The sequence below is a fragment of the Oncorhynchus nerka genome, linkage group LG22, assembly GCF_034236695.1.
Source record: "Oncorhynchus nerka isolate Pitt River linkage group LG22, Oner_Uvic_2.0, whole genome shotgun sequence".
Taxonomy (NCBI): domain Eukaryota; kingdom Metazoa; phylum Chordata; class Actinopteri; order Salmoniformes; family Salmonidae; genus Oncorhynchus; species Oncorhynchus nerka.
The window spans coordinates 42,415,849-42,429,678 of record NC_088417.1 but is presented as its reverse complement, the minus strand read 5'-3'; the positions used below and the strand labels follow the sequence as shown (position 1 = coordinate 42,429,678).

At 43.6% G+C, this 13,830-nt stretch overlaps 1 protein-coding gene across 3 annotated transcripts in view; it reads right to left on the bottom strand.

Moving 5' to 3' along the window:
- The window catches only part of LOC115105201 (transcriptional activator GLI3-like), a 174,583-nt gene that overhangs the window by 91,706 nt on the left and 69,047 nt on the right, over nt 1-13,830 (bottom strand). The gene's annotated exons all lie outside the window — the stretch shown is intronic.

Here is a 13,830-nt window from a genome sequence, read left to right as displayed (position 1 = left end):
TAATAAGATTGAGGTCAGGGCTTTACCTTGACTTTGTTGTCCTTAAGCCATTTTGCCACAACTTTGGAAGTATGCTTGGGGTCATTTGGAAGACCCATTTGCGACCAAGCTTTAACTTCCTCGCTGATGTCTTGAGATTTTGCTTCAATATATCCACATAATTTTCCTCCCTCATGATGACATCTATTTTGTGAAGTGCACCAGTTCCTCCTGCAGCAAAGCACCACCACAACTTGATGCTGCCACCCCCATGCCTCACGGTTGGGATGGTGTTCTTCGGATTGCAAGCCTCCCCCTTTTTCCTCCAAACATAACGATGGTCATTATGGCCAAACAGTTCTATTTTTGTTTCATCAGACCAGAGACATTTCTCCAAAAATATGATCTTTGTCCCCATGTGCAAGTTGCAAACCATAGTCTGGCTTTTTTATGGCGGTTTTGGAGCAGTTGCTTCTTCCTTGCTGGACGGCCTTTCAGTTTATGTCGATATAGAACTTGTTTTACTGTGGATATAGATACTTTTGTACCTGTTTCCTCCAGCATCTTCACAAGGTCCTTTGCTGTTGTTCTGGGATTGATTTGCACTTTTCGCACCAAAGTACGTTCATCTCTAGGAGACAGAACGTGTCTCCTTCCTGAGCGGTATGATGGCTGTGTGGTCCCATGGTGTTTATACTTGCGTACTATTGTTTGTACAGATGAACATGGTACCTTCAGGCGTTTGGAAATTGTTCCCAAGGATGAACCAGACTTGTGGAGGTCTACAATTGTTTTTCTGAGATCTTGGCTGATTTCTTTTGATTTTCCCATGATGTCAAGCAAAGAGGCACTAAGTTTGAAGGTAGGCCTTGAAACACATCCACAGGTACACCTCCAATTGACTCAAATGATGTCAATTAGCCTATCAGAAGCTTGTAAAGCCATGACATTATTTTGGGGAATTTTCCAAGCTGTTTAAAGGCACAGTCAACTTAGTGTATGTAAACTTCTGACCCACTGGAATTGTGATACAGTGAATTATAAGTGAAATAATCTGTCTGTAAACAGTTGTTGGAAAAATTACTTGTGTCATGCACAAAGTAGATGCTTAAATTGGCGAATGTAAACTTCCAACTTCAATGTCATCCAACCAAAATGACTGGAAAACTTGGCTATATTTTATTTGACTTTATTTTAACCCTTCTGAGCTTCATATGTGCAGTTTACTGATAATGATTCTTTACAATCAGGTCCAAAACGCCACACTTGATAAAAATAATCAATAGACTGTATAAAATAAATAATACAAATACCTAACTATATTGAATGCTCAAAAAAATAGGAAATTATATTATTTTATTCTAATGCAATTGCTCAGAGAAAGCGATTTTGTTAAACAAGTAATATTCTTGTCTTCTCAAAAAGATATGGGTTAAAATTATTGGCACCCCTGTTTTCAATACCTAATCTTGCGAGGATAACGGCACTGAGCCTTTTTCTTAAATGTTTTAAGGGATTGGAGAACACATTGGGAGGGACCTTAGACCATTCTTCCATACAGAATCTTTTCAGATCCTTGATATCCTTCGTCTGTGCTTATGGACTGACCTCTTCAATTCAAACCACAGGTTTTCAAAGGAGTTCAAACCCAGAGACTGAGAGGGCCATTTCAAAATGTTGATTTTGTGGTCAGTGAACAATTTCTTTGTGAATTTTGATTGGGCTTGAAGTTAATTGTCTTGCTGGAAGATCCACTTGCAGCCAAGATTCAGCCTCCTGGCAGAGGCAACCATATTTTGGGCTAAAATGTACTGGTACTCTGTAAAGTTAATGTAAAGCAAAAACAAGATTGGAGCATACAATTTAGCTCAGAGGCTTTCCAGTCAGCGTTCTCATCCATTGCGGTGGCACTGAGTGCTCTTGCTCTGATGTGGAGGACACAGGTGTCTGCAAACACTTTGAAAAGCCTGAACTTCAGGAGCACCTCTCCAACCCTGACCATCATCAGCCTCAAACAGACCCTTTTGGATTTTTCTCTTTCTTCCTTCCCTCATTTTTCATTCCTCTTTCATTTCCCCCCCTTTTTCCCATCGTTGCCCCCATCCCGTCCTCTTCTCCTCCACCGATTCACAGGTCTATTCACCAACAACACAAAGCAGCAAGCCGGTCCTCAGTGGACCAAGGGGAAGCATGCCTCACACACAAAAAAAATGAAAAAAGAACTGTCCTGGTCTCTCTATGGTGATTGAATTTCTTAACATCTTTTCAAAAAGCGCTTAAATGCCTGGAGGCGAGAGGAAGAAACAAGCTAATGGTGGATGGGGAGCACTGAACAAATTTCAGAGCCCTTTCCTGCTCGCGTTTGAGGTTGAAAGTGAGCTCCTACCTTTCAAGTTTCAAAGTCCTCCTTCCTCCTGCAGTGTCACTGAAGGATTTGAAAAGAAGGTAATTGTGCTCACTGCCGTCCTGATCAGAGTGCACGCTAGTATTTCAGGGGCTTTCTCTGCCACTATAATGGAGCCTAGTGCTCTCTCCACCCTCTCTCCCTGTCATTCTTGTTCTCTACCCACCTTCTCACTCACTTTTTCCTCTTCCTCTCTCATTCTTCATTTTCACATGCTCTCACTTTCTATTTCACTTTCTCTCTCTCTCGATCTCTCTTTCTCGCCCAGCCAGCCAGTCATTAAATTCTAATGCCCAGGTTTCTCCCCTTTTTATTCTGGGGCCGTTCAATGTAAAAGGCTGCTCTGGATACCTTTAGAGAAGCCCCATGCCTGAGCAGGGGAGGGCCTTTAATGGCTGAGCATAAAGGAGGAGGGAACTCATGCAACAAATGACAAAATTAAATTATAATGAGGTATGGAGTGGAGAGGAGCCAATTCCTTTGAGGAGGGGAAAGAGAGAGAGATAGAGAGTTGGGCCCTGGGACAAGGGGGCTGAAGTTAAGGGTGCCTGGCTAATTCAAAGTAATGAGAGGGAGAGAAGACAAAAAGCCTGGCTGCTTCGGAGGGAGTTAGTGTTTCTCAAAGGCAGCAGCCGTTGTGTATAACAAGGGTTGGAGTGCCAATCTGCTCCAGCCTCTCAGACATTTGACTTGGTACCCTACAGACAAGATGATTTAGTAGTCTCTTCCGCCTTACGCTACTACATGTGTTTCAGTCAGAGGATCACGAAGGGGCATTTGCACATTGTTGCACATTCTACACACTGAACCGGCTTTGTTGGGCGGAACCTTTATCATTAAGGAGGTGCCATTCGTTGTGCCAGCAGCAACACAACTATTCTCCTCCACCTGCACATTTTTGCAAGTCATGTTGTCGGTGGCGTGGTGATGGGGTTTGGTTGGAGAACCCGATGGAGGAAGGGGGAGAGGAGGAGTGGAGGATGCAGACGGAAAACACAAAACGCTTCTTCAAAGCTCCTCTCCTCCTGTGCAATAATCTTTCTCTCTCTCATCTTTTTTCTTTCTCTTGTAAATCAACACCTGGCAAAAAGACTCAAGACTACCCAATTAACAATGAAAGAAGGAGGAGAAATTACAGCAGCTGGCTAGGGTTTAATAAGAGCGCAGCAGCTACCTCTCCAAGCGGCTTAGGGAGAGCTTGCTGTACCTGGCACCTGCGCTATCTATAGACGGAGGGAATAATTTACAATTAGCAGAACAGGCTGAAAGGAGAAAGAGAGAGTGAGAGAGAACCTTCAAACCTTCAAACTCACAAACACAACAAGAGAAGTGATCAGCATGGATAAGTGCAATTGTCTGTGTTTTTCTGATCAACTTCTTGGCTAGCTGTCCTATAGGATGCAGGTTTTTGCAAGAATGTTTCCTTTTAACCCCTGCTGAGGGAGCTTCAGTGGCATCTCCCACAACAGAGTTCAGTTGTGTATTGTGTTAAAGGTGACTGAGTCTTAACGGAACTTTTTCAAGTGTCTTTCACATGGAAACGGGTCATTGTCGAATGTCACGACACTAGCACAACATCAGATAACAACCTGTTCTCTTAACCTCCCAAGCCATGATCTGTAGCATCATGGACAATAGACTATTGGCCATCTTCCCATTTATCAATGACAAATCATAGATGTATGAATATAACTTTGATTATATTTATTTTCAGGATACCAACAGAGAAAAGTAGACAATTACCAATCTATAAAATCAATGTGGAAACCACACAAAAGTGTGCAATTGCGCAATACGCCAGAGTTCCCTCTGTAACTTTTAGTCCTTGTCTTATTTCTTCTCTCTGCAGAGTGGTCCCATAGTGCCGCATTATTTAAATACGGGCACTGTGAGTGATGCTTGAGTAATTACAGTGAGAAGCGGTGGGCAAGTCGGGATGATTCCTGCTCCACACTGGCAACCCGTTGTCAGCCTCTGATTTCCCCCACAGCCCCGACTGCTGCTCTCCTCAATATTCATCTAGGGTCATTTTTGACGGCTCCCATGTCTCAATTTGGCTCTGTGGCGCACCGCCCCCCCCCCCCCCCCTTCTCCCCTGCCTGGAGTCCCACACTCTGGCACTGGGGCTCTTCTGGCTCTCAGTCACAGGCCATAGCCTAGAGCAGGGTTTCCCATACTCAGTCCTGCCCCGCCCAAAAAATGTGCACCCATGGGGGGACCCAAGACAGAGTTTGGGAAACCCTGGCCTAGAAGGCAGAGAGAAGAGATGGGAGGAATCAAAAGAAAGCTAGGCTTCTTCCACTTTACCATGTCTCTGTGCTCTCTGTGCTCAAATCAGCCTCACAGCAGGGCTGTGTCAAACCCCACTCCAATCCCCACTGACTACCTTTCACACATCAGGGGCCTGACGCAGGCCCACCGTTGGGGCACGGAGCGCTCTCTACAGCCCCTCAACCCATTTCATCAGGAGCACATTGTGAAGAAGCAGTGATGTTCTAGTCAAAGAGCTACAAGCACTGGCTAAAATGCACGGTGATGGGTTTGGGCCATGGGTATCCATGCCTTTTAGAATGTTTAAGAATTTCAGTCAAAGGGCACCTTGGCTCATTTTCTTTTAAGGATCAAACCCAGGAGATGCATTTGATCAGTGCTCAAAACCCACGAAGGCAATAACAAAGGCAATTTCCACTATATTCACTTAAACTGAAAAAAAAGCTTTGGGTTCCATGTTTCATGAGCTGAAATAAAAGATCCCAGAAATGTTCCATATACACAAAAGGCTTATTTCTCTCAAATGTTGTTTACATCCCTGTTATTAAGCATTTCTCCTTTGCCAAGATAATCCATACAGGTGTGGCATATCAAGAAGCAGATTAAACAGAATGATCATTACACAGGTGCACCTTGTGCTGGGGACAATAAAAAGCAACTCTAAAATGTGCAGTTTTGTCTCGCAACACAATGCCACAGATGTCTCAAGTTGAGGGAGTGTGCAATTGGCATGCTGACTGCAGGAATATCCACCAGAACTGCCACCAGATAATTTTATATTAATTTCTCTACCATACGCCGCCTCTAACATTGTTTTAGAGAATTTGGCAGTATGTCCAACCGGCTTCACAACCGCAGACCACGTGTAACCACGCCAGCCCAGGACCTAGATATCCGGCTTCTTCACCTGCGGGATCGTCTGAGACCATCCACCCGGACAGCTGCACAAACTGTCAGAAACCCTCTCAGGGAAGCTCATCTGTGTGCACATCGTCCTCTCCAGGATCTTGACCTGACTGCAGTTCGGCATGGTAACTGACTTGAGTGGGCAAACGCTCACCTTCGATGGTGCTCTTTACAGATGAATACAGTACCAGGCAGATGGCAGACAGGCAGTATGGCATCGTGTGGGCGAGCGATTTGCTGATCTCAACGTTGTGAACAGAGTGCCCCAGGGTGCCACAGGGTGGCGGAGGGGTTATGGTATGGGCATGCATAACCTATGGACAACAAACACAATTGCATTTTATCAATGGCAATTTGAATGGACAGAGAAACCGTGAAGAGATCCTGAGGTCCATTGTCGTGTAATTCATCAGCCGCCATCACCTCATGTTTCAGCATGATAATGCACGGCCCCATGTCGCAAGGATCTGTACAAATTTCCTGGAAGCTGAAATTGTCCCAGTTCTCCATGGCCTGCATACTCACCAGATATTTCACCCATTGAGCAAGTTTGGGATGCCCTGGATCGATGTGTACGGCAGAATGTTCCAGTTCCCGCCAATATCCAGCAAGTTCACACAGCCATTGAAGAGGAGAGGGACAACATTCCACAGGCCACAATCAACAGCCTGAACAACTCTATGCGTAGGAGATGTGTCACGCTGCATGAGGCAAATGGTGGTCACACCAGATACTGACTGGTTTCCTGACCCATGCCCCTACTTTATGTTTTAAGGTATCTGTGACTAACAGATGCATATCTGTATTCTCAGTCATGTGAAATCCATAGATTAGGGCCTAATGAATTCATTTCAATTGACTGATTTCCTTATAAGAACTGTAACTCAGTAACATCTTTTAAATTGTTGCGTTTCTATTTTTGTTCAGTGTAGTTGCGGTGGGTCATGGCACTCAGATTAGGAGGCACTCGCCAAGAGAATCTGGACACCCAGCCAAAGCAAGAGGTGGGGAAGTGACAACCAACAGTTAGAGCATGCCACTGTGGTAGTGAAAACAATACAGAATAATACAAAATATTATACATTTACTTCACTAAAGTTTCTGCAAACTCTATGAAGAGTCTCAAGGCTGCTTTGCTGCTTTGCTAACACATTGCGATGGATAGATGATGGAAAGCAAAGGCTAACTTTTTCAAACAGAAATTTGCATCCTGTAGCACTAACTCCAAAACGTTTTGGGACATTGTAAAGTCCATGAGAACAAGAGCACCTCCTAGGTAACACTGTCACCACCGATAAATCTACGATAATCGAGAATTTCAATAAGCATTTCTCTACGGCTGGCCATGCTAAAATCCTGGCTACCCCAACCACGGCCAACAGCTCCGCACTACCCCAACCACGGCCAACAGCTCCGCACCCCCCGCAACTACTTGCCCAAGCCTCTCCAGCTTCTCCTTCACCCAAATCCAGATAGCAGATGTTCTGAAAGAGCTGCAAAACCTGGACCCGTACAAATCAGCTGGGCTAGACAATCTGGACCCTCTCTTTCTAAAATGATCTGCCGCTATTGTTGCAACCGCTATTACCAGTCTGTTCAACCTCTCTTTTGTATCGTCCGAGATCCCTAAAGATTGGAAAGCTGCCGCGGTCATCCCCCTCTTCAAAGGGGGAGAAACTCTAGACCAAAACTGTTATAGACCTATATCCATCCTGCCCTGCCTTTCTAAAGTCTTCGAAAGCCAAGTTAATAAACAGATCACTGACCATTTCGAATTGCTGTGCAATCCGTTTTTTGAGCTGGTCACGGGTGCACCTCAGCCACGCTCAAGGTACTAAACGATATCAAAACCGTCATCGATAAAAGACAGACTGTGCAGCCGTCTTCATCGACCTGGCCAAGGCTTTCGACTCTGTCAATCACGGTATTCTTATCGGCAGACTCAACAGCCTTGGTTTCTCAAATGACTGCCGCGCCTGGTTCACCAACTACTTCTCAGATAGAGTTCAGTGTGTCAAATCGGAGGGCCTGTTGTCCGGACCTCTGGCAGTCTCTATGGGGGTACCAAAGGAATCGATTCTCTGTATATATCAACAATGTCGCTCTTGCTGCGGGTGATTCCCTGATCCACCTCTACGCAGACGACACCATTCTGCACATATCTGGCCCTTCCTGTGACACTGTGTTAACTAACCTCCAAACGAGCTTCAATGCCATACAACACTCCTTCGGTGGCCTCCAACTGCTCTTAAACGCTACTAAAACCAAATGCATGCTTTTCAACCGTTCGCTGCCCGCACTTGCCCGCCCGACTAGCATCACTACTCTGGACGGTTCTGACTTAGAATATGTGAACAACTACAAATACCTAGGTATCTGGCAAGACTGTAAACTCTCCTTCCAGACTCACATTAAACATCTCCAATCCAAAATTAAATTTAGAATCGGCTTCCTATTTCGCAACAAAGCCTCCTTCACTCACGCTGTCAAACATACTAACGTAAAACTGACTATCCAACCGATCCTTGACTTCGCCGATGTAATTTGCAAAATAGCTTCCAACACTCTACTCAGCAAACTGGATGCAGTCTATCACAGTGCCATCCTTTTTTTCACCAAAGCCCCTTATACCACCCACCACTGCGACCTGTATGCTCTAGTCGGCTGGCCCTCGCTATATATTCGTCGCCAGACCCACTGGCTCCAGGTCATCTATAAATCTATGCTAGGTAAAGCTCCGCCTTATCTCAGCTCACTGGTCACGATAACAACACCCAACCGTAGCACACGCTCCAGCAGGGAAATCTCACTGGTCATCCCCAAAGCCAACAGCTCTTTTGGCCGCCTTTCCATCCAGTTCTCTGCAGCCAATGACTGGAACAAATTGTAAAAATCGCTGAAGATGGAGACATATTTCCCTCACTAACATTAAACATCAGCTATCTGAGCAGCTAACCAATCGCTGCAGCTGTACATAGCCCATCTGTAAATAGCCCACCCAATCTACCTACCTCATCCCCATATTGTTTTTATTTACTTTTCTGCTCTTTTGCACACCAGTATTTCTACTTGCACATCACCATCTGCTCATGTATCCCTCCAGTGTTAATTTGCTAAATTGTAGAAGAACCACTACTGCCCTCCTCCTTCCCCCTAAGTCCAAAAATCTATCTCTCTCTTTCTCTCTCGATTCATTAATTTGCCTGATGACTGGTAAATGTCTCAGACTCGGAGTGGAACATCCATCGCTCAGTTCATCCTTGACCCTCTCTCCCTCTCCCCAGCTCAGTGGCCATAGTTATTATGGTTCTTCTGATGTTACACTCAATGTATGGATCAGTTCACTGCCCTGGCCGGTACTCCCTTAGTTGTTGATCTATTCTGGCTGTAACTATACTTAACAGCTCAACAAAAAGTTGATTCAACCTTTTCATTCTACTGAGACATGGCAGCTTTTTAATTAAAGTCCGTAATTTCTTATTGGTTGTGGTCTGACGCTTTCTGTTCAATGTCTACATTACAGGTTGAATCAGGGGCTGTGTGCGAGCGTGACGGATTTGAGTTAAATGCATAACATGCCCGGGCACCTTTGATACAGCAGCTGTTAATGCTTACCGTTTCTCAGCCGTCACATTCAGACATACGGCCTCTTTTTACAGGGAGAGCATGACAATCAGAATTCCAAACTACAAGCCAAACGTCATAAAAATAAACAGGACCAAACAGATTTCTGCACCACTTGCCCAAAGCCATAAAACTTCCCCAACCTGGTAACCAGGACTTTCTGAACACTCTCAACACATGCAGTCACCTAAAGTCAGAAGGAAAAAGAAAAAACGGTTCAAGGTAAATCGAATCAACATTCTCTACCTTGACACGACAATCATTTGAAAGCCATCTGTTGATTTACCATGCCGTTTTTCTCACTTTTCCTCCCAGCTCGAGACTTGCTTCTTTCAGTCGAAGTCCCTCCGTCAAATCACATTCAAAAATCCACAAAGAATCCCTTATTACAAAGGTACCAAACTTCCTATACCCTACACAACCCCCATTATAAACAGCGCTCTTTCCATGACATAGACTGACCAGGTGAATCCAGGTGAAAACTACGATACCTTAATGATGTCACCTGTTAAATCCACATCAATCAATCAATGTAGATGACGAGGAGGAGACAGGTTAAAGAGGATGTTTAAGCCTGAAGACAATTGAGACATGGATTGTGTATGTGTGCCATTCCGAGGGTGAATGGGCAGGACAAAATATTTAAGTGCCTTTAAATGGGGTATGGTAGTAAGTGCCAGGGGCACTGGTTTGAGTGTGTCAAGAACTGCAACACTGCTGGGGTTTTCATCAAGAATGGTCCACCACGACTTCCTGGTTGGCAAGCGACAGAATGGCCATGTAGAAAACAAGCTCCCGGGCAGTTGAAAATAATTCACCCCCAAATTCAACTTTTCAAAATGTGAAGATATAAAAGCTTCAGTATTAATGAGTGGGGTAGGTAGCACGAGAAGTCAGAATAAGTTTAAAACATGAGTTAAAGAGTCGGATAAAGCTGAAATGGATGAAGATATGCACGGCCCTCAACAAGCAAGGCAAGATGACAACAACAAAAGTAAAATGGAGAGGAACCCGGCGAAGGAAATGCTGATTAATGTTAGCAGAGAAATCCGCAAACTTAGAACCGAAATGAGAGGGAACCTGACTAGATTCAAGGAAGGAAGCAAGGAAGGACATAAAGAAGGAGTTAGCGGAATTAAAACAAATTTACAGTGAGGCTCCAGGAAACTAAAGGGGAAATTCACACCCCAAGAACAGCTTTGAAAGGGGCAGAGACACGGATAAGATGGCTGGATGAACAAAACATGGAAATTTGGCGAAGCTCTACTCCTGTTATTGAAACAACAATGACGAATACAGGAGAAGCTGATGGATCTTGAGGGCTGGTCCAGGCGCAACAATATCTATATTTACGGCATTAACGAGATATGTCCCAATTCATAGAAGGTCTACTCAAAAACAAACATTCTCTGCCGACATACACAGATCTTCAGATCCAGAGAGCACTTGCTCAAAAACCAAGCGCTGATCTATCCCCTAGATCCGTTGTTGTCAATACAATACAAAGGAATACGCTTTCAATCTCCCTTGGACAAGATGAGAGTCCACTGGGAGTTTGGGGGCCAACAGCAGTGTGGTCGAGGAAGCGCAGGACATTTAAAAAAAAAAGTTTATTTCACCTTAATTTAACCAGGTAGGCCAGTTGAGAACAAGTTCTCATTTACAACTGCGACCTGGCCAAGATAAAGCAAAGCAGTGCGACAAAAACAACAACACATAGGTTAAACAAACAAATGTCAATAACACAATACAAAAAAATCTATGTACAGTGTGTGCAAATGTAGTAAGGTTAGGGAGGTGAGGCAATAAAAATGCCATAGTGGCGAAATAATTACAATTTAGCATTAACACTGGAGTGATAGATGTGCAGATGATGATGTGTAAGTAGAAATACTGGGGTGCATAAGAGCAAATAAATAAATAACAATATGGGGATGAGGGTAGTTGGGTGTATGCCCAATTTGGACATTTTCATTTAGGGGTGTACTCACTTTTGTTGCCAGTGGTTTAGACATTAATGGCTGTATGTTGAAATCTTTTGAGGGGACAGCCAATTTACACTGTTATACAAGCTGTACACTCACTACTTTACATTGTAGCAAAGTGTAATTTCTTCAGTGTTGTCACGTGAAAAGATATACTCAAATATTTACAAAAATGTGAGGGGTGTACTCACTTTTGTGATATACTGTATATACTGTATATAAGGTAAGTACATTTAGGGTAATCTCAGTATCGTACCACAGCTTGATGTAAAGTAACGAAAACTCAACCTTGTACATCAAGGAAAATGGGGGAAAAAATACAAAACTGTAACAAAACTGTAACTTCTGAAGAAGAGTGGAAGAACATGTGTAAAACACAACAGCTAATTCAAGAATATGGAAAGAGTTCTGTTGGAAGAACCTGACTCGATTCTTTATTACACCTCAAATTAAGAGTAAACTTTGTACGCAACAAATGTGTTGGAGAATGTGTGGACACATGGAAGCTAACCAGTATCATATCTTCTGGTAATGCAAAAAATGTGATGTGTTTTGGGATAATGTGTGTTCTACTATTAAAGACATCCTGGGCTATGGTGTCCCTAGGACTTTCTCTGTTGTCTAAATGAACAGGATGAAATAAGGGCATGTGATTGGTATATGATTAGGATCCTTCTTGCAACTTGTAAAAATGCTATATAACAAGAAAATTGTATAACTGAGATCCTCTGAAACTAGATCGATTGGTTAGACATTATACAAGAAATCTATGATATGTAAAATATTATTTATTTGTTAAGAATTAGGGAAAACGAGTTTGAGGACAGATGTGAGAAATGGATAACGTTTGAGGCTCAGTAATGGGACATTAACTACTAAATGTGCTTATGACATAACTGCATGTATGTTGTGATGTGAGTATTGTACGGAATGTATCCCTGAACCTCGGGCCTTTTGCATTTGTTTTTCTATGGTAAATTTCTGTACAGTAGTGGAAAAATCTATTAAAAAAAGCATGAAAAAAAGAAAAAAAGAATGGTCCACCACCCAACGGACATCCAGCCAACTTGACACAACTGTGGGAATCATTGGAGTCAACATGGGCCAGCATCCCTGTGGAATGCTTTCAACACCTAGAAGAGTCCATGCCCCAACGAATTGAGGCTGTTCTGAGGGCAAAATGGGTAGCAACTCAATATTAGTATGGTATTTCTAATGTTTTGTACACTCAGCAGATATTTGGACAACTTAAACCGCCATCTCCAGTTCATTTTCACCTCCTGTGATCTGGGAGGGAGTGACCACTGTAAACAGAGTGTAATTCAGTCCCCAAAACACCTAGGTGAGGTGCAGACCCCGTCATTACACTGTCTCAGGCAGACAGAGAAAGCATTAGAAATTAAAGGATCTGTCATGTTGGCCATACAGACTTAACCACAGTCTGGGTCTGAGGAGAGGTGGGAGGTGGGTAGAGAACAAGGCTCCCTATGATTACATAGCCAAAGCCAGGTCACCATGCTAGGGACAGAAAATAACAGGGGGGGGGGGGGTTAAAAAAGAGGAGGGAAAGAGTTGGAGGAGTGCAGTGAGAAGATAGAAGAAGGTTAAGTTCAAGTCGGAGCTGAGCAGGGACCACAATAGTGCATTGTGGGAAAGGAAGTGCTTGTTACTAGATGTGCTCTCACCATCCTTTTTCCTCTCCTACGTCAACCTCAACCATTATCCATACTTTCTCACACTGGTATTCTACTTCTCTGTCGCTTACATAATATTTCATTTTCGATCACTCTCTCCACCTTCTCCCTAATACTCCTTCCTCTCTCTCTCTGTCATAATCATTCTCAAGCTTGTCCCTCTGCCCTTTTTCTCTCTCCCTCCCTCCCTCTCTTTTTGGGGGTATTGCTTCCTGTTGCTGTCCCCTCTCAGTAATGAGATTTACTCCTCTGTGACCTATCCTGTCACCACGGCCTGTGAAATCCTCCTCTCCTCATCGTCCTCTCCGTTGCTCTAGAGATGTGTCTGCCACCAAACTCCCCTACTCTTTAAATCAGCCCATTAAATTCCCATTAATCCCAACATTCCACACACACACACACACACACAGATGGGATGACCAACCGACACATTGCACTTCTCAAATTGTTTCCCTAAGGACAACAGCTTTGTCTTACAGCTCTGTTATGGTTTACATGATCATGACTTTAAAATGGTGGATAAGGACTATGTTGACTTGTAGACTGTACTGAACATCATGTACCAACACAATCATGATAGGAGCTAATCTAAATGCTAAATGTAACTCATTTCAGGAAACTAGGCTTATGTTGCACGTCACTACTTCACAGGAGAGGCATTTGAACGTAAACATTTTTTTTTAAAAATCAAAATGTGTTTATTGGCAGAAATACCTTCTGGAACATGTGAACATTCATGTGGCTTAATAACAAACTTGTATTCCATCGGTAAATACAAATAAAATTGTTAAATTACGAGCCTAGTTGGTTTAGCCACGGAAAAAGACAGGAACATTCCAGCTAGCCATGATTGGCTGAGATAATGGATGGGCTGGACATGCCGGGAGATGAGTTTGGATTGGTCTGCCATGTAGCATACTTCTGTCTATAACGTGAGATAATCACTATGGGTTGATAGTCCTTACCA